Source organism: Maniola jurtina, chromosome 14 (genome assembly GCF_905333055.1).
Source record: "Maniola jurtina chromosome 14, ilManJurt1.1, whole genome shotgun sequence".
Taxonomy (NCBI): domain Eukaryota; kingdom Metazoa; phylum Arthropoda; class Insecta; order Lepidoptera; family Nymphalidae; genus Maniola; species Maniola jurtina.
Genome location: NC_060042.1, coordinates 13495575 through 13501544, shown reverse-complemented (window position 1 = coordinate 13501544; position 5970 = coordinate 13495575). Strand labels below are relative to the sequence as shown.

At 35.7% G+C, this 5970-nt stretch overlaps 1 non-coding gene across 1 annotated transcript; it reads left to right on the top strand.

Annotated features, from left to right (window-relative positions):
* Positions 1–2737: 2737 nt before the first annotated feature.
* Positions 2738–2809, top strand: Trnaa-cgc. Its single transcript has one exon. It is a non-coding gene; the product is annotated as a tRNA-Ala (tRNA).
* Positions 2810–5970: the final 3161 nt, after the last annotated feature.

Sequence of the window (5970 nt, the reverse complement as noted above, 5' to 3'; positions counted from 1 at the left end):
GGCAACTTTTTATCCCGGAAAATCAAAAAATTCCCACGGGATTTAAAAAAAAACCTAAATCTACGCGGATGAAGTCGCGGGCATCATCTAGTAGAGATATTTTGACGCGAAGCGAACGTGCCGTTGTAATGCGGTACAGCCTTTAAACTGCAATATATCTGCAATGTGCTAGATTTAAATTAAACCATTTAGTCTTTATTGGCGCTTCTTATTTCGCGTTTGAGCGGTATAATGGGGCAACAAAATTGGCACTTATTGGCTTCTAGTGTACGGCGTTGAATTTTGACTCCTCCAATTTGGCAATGCAGGGCGAATGGTGCGCCTATCCATTAAGCTTAATTGCCATCTGTGACTGCGTTCTCTATTTTCATTGGTGGAAGCAAATATTTATTGTTTTTAACCGACTTCGAAAGGGCTGTTTTTCTTTGTGTTTGCATGTTTATCGATTCCCAGACGTCATCCGCGTGGTTTCAGGTTTTTGAAAATCACTTTCCTTTGATTTCCCTGGATAAAAAGAACCCTAAATACTTTCCCGGGTTGCAAGCTATTTCTGTACTTTTCGTCACAATCGGTTAAACGGATCGGTTAAAAACTGACAGACAGACAGACACACTCTCGCATTTATAATATTAGTATGCATTATTGGGGATGAAAACAAAGCTATTCGCCGGTGTAAATTGTTATTGAATTGCCTACTTTTTTTTGTTCCCCACAAACAAAACAGAAGAGAGTTCGGAAACCTCGTTTTAAAATCAAAACAGCGGCATCCAAATTAACTCTCCACTCTGGGCAGGATCGCAATTTCCTGTTTTCTGTTCGGGCGTTGGAAAAAGCGTGGAATGGATGGAATCCGGGGCCGCGTCAAGAATCAACTGGCAGTTTAAGCCCGTGGTATTATTGTTGCTACTTTGGTACAAGTCAAAAGAGAAGCGTATTCGTCGTCATCTCTACCTGTAAATAAAAAAAGAATCCATGTATTGTACATAAATATCGGGCTCTTGTGGAAATGTCCACAAAACATACGGTCCGACAAGGCTCTTTTGGCGCGTGGCCAAAATCGGAACTAAAGCCGCCATCGCCGCCATCTTGAGAAGTGCACTTGTTGATAATGCATAAATCGCTGTGTCGGCATAAAGCTACAACAGCGCCCTCACTCAAGTGCCAAAAGAGCCTTGTCGGAATGTATTTCAATTATTGGTTAAAAATTAATATGGTAAAGATCTAAGCGGATTCAAGTTTCGGGCGAGCTAGCTTTGAGCTTGTTAAGAAAAGATAATATTACATTATGAATGACTGATTCCCTGATTGGCTAACACTTTCTCGCTATTGGCTGAAATGCACAGTTTTAGTGAGAATATCATAAATTCAGCCAATCATAACAATCGAGATTTCAGCATGGATCTTAATTTTGGTTCTTAGGGTGCTCAATAATAATGAATACGACTGCTGCTACTATCAGCCGCGATTTTTGGCGCGCCCGATGCGGTTGACTCGTGGTGAGCACATCTTTTTAGTATTGGTATTGTTATTTATGGCACAGTTCACGATATAGCCCAGTCATGTTAGGTAAAAAAGGGGTCAACCTCGGAATGAAAGATAATAAGCTGTAAATTCACCTTTGTTATAACCCCTAATATTATGACTGGGCTACATAATATGGTGCGTGGATTTTGCAAAGGTCAAGCAAAAGATGATTTTCAATAGCTACTGAAAATACTGAAAATACTCGAGGCATTGAAATAGATTAACGTTGTGGTTGGCTCTTTGAGACCTCTAGTTCTCGCATTTCTAAATCGCATCCGATGCTGACGTTACTTACTTCGTATGTAATTGCGGCTCTAGCAGCTCCGGGCTATTCCTCCCGTTCGCTCGCTCTCGCTACCAGGACATCATAATTTACGCAGTAATCTACTGAAACGGCCCAAAGTCTCATTGAACTTGGCGGCAGTAAAAATCTGATGGGGTCTAATGACAGAGATTTTGCCGCGTTTTTTACGATCTCCAAGTGCCGGCGCATCGGAATTTGCGAGCAGCAATAAAATTAGACGTCTCAAGTCTTTTTGCTGTGTAAAAAGGAGAGTTTTATACTTTATTTTATTTTCGAGTCAATTCGCTTTCCTTTCGATGACAGTTTTAAGCTTGATTACGGTGCCTACCAAATCAATGTTACCTAATAGTTATACCTACAAAAGCTACCAACGATTTATGGTCGAAATTAATAATAAATAATCAATCAAATACTGTATTATGTCGATAAATTATTTATTTAGCAACGTTGTTATTTGTCAAAAAAAACTTTTTGACAAATAACAACGTTTAATTGGTAAGTACCTAACTTATCGACAGATTACAGATTGATTAAGTATGTTGATTGCCGACAGTCTAATAAAATAGGGATAAAAATATACTCTACAGCCACACTTTATAATCATAATTCATACATACATACATACATAACTCAGGAACTAAGTAACTCTTGCGGTTATTGCAACTACAATTTGTCGATGCAAAACCTCAAGAAAGCGATAAAATCGATAAAATACGCTGTAGCACTGATTGTGCTTGGGCTGCTGGTGTAACTACTACGAATAGTTACTAAAAATAATACTTATTACTAACTTTCATAGACATCTTATCATCTTGCAATTCAAAATAACACAAAATTACAATTTTACTGTGCAGGATATAATATGAGCTAAATATAATATGGAAGCTTAATTTCGGAGCGTAGACAACGGGGGGTGTAACTCAGTGGTAGAGTGTCTGCTTCGCATGCTGAAAGTCCTGGGTTCAAATCCCAGCACCTCCAAATGAAGTTATATTTTTCACTTTAAAAAAATAAATAAATAATTTTTTAAAGGAAAAAGTGATTTTCAACAAGGATCACAGGCTTACGTAGGCGTTTTAAAATCTTTGAGTTCTCTGTTTGTGCCTAATTAGTCTATTTTAGAACCTAAGCCGATTTTCAGACTAATAAATCAGAATCGGAGGGCCTCATTTGTAAGTTGAATTTTACGATTAATAAATATTCTTATTCCTATATTCTTATTTAAACGAGAGCTTTTTTAACGGACGTTAAACAAGTTATATGTTCATACGAAAACGCTTTTTTACGTGTGGAATACTTCGAAATACATTTGTTCTATTTGGACGCTTTTTTAACGGACGTTGAAAAAGCTCTCGTGTAAATGAGGCGTAAACGTACACAGTATAAAATACGTAAATTTTGAGGAAATACTTATTTGGCCATATTTGGTCTTTTTGTCAAATGTCATATCAAAAGTACGATACGTTAATTGGTTAACCGTACTAAAAGCACTATACTTACTTTAATTTTATTCTAAACAGACATAAAAAATAAGGCAAGTTGAGAGGTAAAACTTCTGACAAATTTCTAGTAATTAAATAGGGGGTTGAAGAGGTTCCGTTTCATTGAAATAATACCAGGGTCCCGTAAGCCCGGGTGACAAGTGACAATCGTCCGTCCTCAATCCGCGAGATGAAATTAAATCATCCGACGACACTCCGCACCTGCCCAAAAACCGATTAAAATGATGGAACGGTGCGCGGATTTTTTGACATAGATTTCTAAAATCTGGAAAGGACAATTTTGAAATCCGATGAATGAAATTTTTCATGATAATAAGTGTAGATTCTATCAATGCATATCAAACATCCACAAAACGCATTTCAAAAGCTGGTAACATTTATAAATAGCTCCAATTTGGATTAATATGATTCACTATTCTATATTATTATTTAATTTCAGAAATTATGTAATAAAAACAATAGGCTGAGGAAAGAACGTTCAGATTTATTAAATAAGCTCAATACATATTGTTCCTCACTGCAAGAGATGAGAGTTCAATATGAAACTGACGTTCGGAGTCTTAATGAGGAGATTCTAAAACTGGAAAACTCCTTGAAAACAGTTACTTCCCAGTACGAGCTGTCACAGAAACAGGTCGGTGAGCATATACTGGCCGCTGATGAGCTGTTAGCCTTAAGTAATTATAATATAGATCGTCTTGACTCTCTGATTAATAGATGTGAGTGCTCAAATAAGGTTCCGGACGAAATGCCAGTGGACAGTCAGTGTATAGGACAACAAAAAGGCTGTGAAAACAATGGTTCCTCGTTACATTGCCCTCAGCGGAAAACATTTGTTGTTTCAGATGGATTGGGAAAAGACTTTGGTCATTTAATAAGTAATAAATTACATCAAACAGTGATCAACATATGTAACCCAGGGGCACCATATGAATATATAATTGAAAATTTAAAAGGCTGCTGTTTAGATAAATATAGTACAGTTGTCTTGTTGATAGGTGACAGCATGCAAATAACAAAAAAACAAATTTTAAGAAGTTTTGCATACCTATTGGACCTACAAGAAAATACGGGTTGTAAATTCATATTGTGCACTTTTCCTTACTCTTGCACTTTAACCCCAGCACAAAATAGGTATGTCTATAAACTCAACATGCTTATTAATAATTTAAGTTTTGGCCATAGGGATTATATTCACATAATAGACACGAATAATTTTATAAAAAAATTTTCACTGACAAAGGATACAATGTACTTGCCCCTTAGTTATAAGAAACAAATAGCTACCTTGGTAGCTTGTAATATACAAGACACAGCTATTTTTAGCTTGAGTTCTTTTGAAAACGGTACATGTTGTACTAATAATATAGACCTAATTAGTAATACTACTAATTCCAGTTTTTTTACGTTGGATACAAACTATTATAATAGTTTGGATACAAATAGTTGCATGGACACTACTGTAAACAGTAATAAGATTTTAAACTAAGTAGTGCGACAACAGATAAGCTATGTAAAATCAATCTTGTACACCAAAATATTCAGGGCTTATCTGGCAAGGAACATGAGATAGAACTATTTATTAAAAAATTTGATATTGACATCTTATGCCTCACTGAGCATTGGCTCAATAGTTATCAATTAATAGTAAATTTAAAACATTATCAATTGTCAAGTGCGTTCTCTAGAAAGAAAGCTATACGCGGAGGGTCTTTAATATTAACCCGCAACAATATCAATTATAAAGAACGGAAAGACATTGTTAATCTTTCATTGGAACGCACTATTGAGCTGTCCTGTGTTGAGCTGGAGCGCTATATTGTCGTCTGCGTGTACCGACCCCCCTCAGGTGACTTTGTTCTGTTTGAGGACGTTATGGAAGAGGCCTTGAGGCGGATATGTAGGTCATCAAAAAAGATATTAGTTTGTGGAGACTTCAATATTGATATTTTGCTTCACACTTCTTTTACTGACAGATTACTCAATTTATTTAAAAGCTTTAATTTACAGAAAATTTTCAATGAACCAACACGGATAACTGCAAATTCAGCCACTTGTATAGATAACATTTTCTGTGACTGTAAGATTGTCGCAAAATCGATCATGACGAATCTAAGATCCGATCACTGTGGACAAATGATATCTGTTCCCAGTGATAATCAAGACATAACAAAGTTAATAAAGTATAGGCCAGTAACCACTAAAAAGGTAAAGCAGTTCAAACTAAAGGTTTTAACTGCTTTACCTAAACTTGACTTTACTCAGGGTGGTCCGGATGAACACTATAATGCTTTTTTTGATCTCATAAACTCTCAATTTAATTCTACCTTTAAAATTGTAGAAAAAAAACTGTTTAAAAATCTTAAATTTAGTGACTGGGCTACTGTTGGCATCTATAAAAGTAGAAATAAGTTGTTCGACTTGTATGCAGAAAAACAATATAACTACACTCCCACATTTGTTGAATATGTAAAAAATTATTCAAAATTATTCAAAAAGGTTTGCATACAAGCAAAGTCACTCTGCATAAAGCAAAAAATTATTAATTCTGATAATAAAATTAAAGCAGCTTGGGATATCATCACGGATGAAACTGGGAAACAAAAAGTGCATAACAATAAATTGGAGCTAAAAATTAAT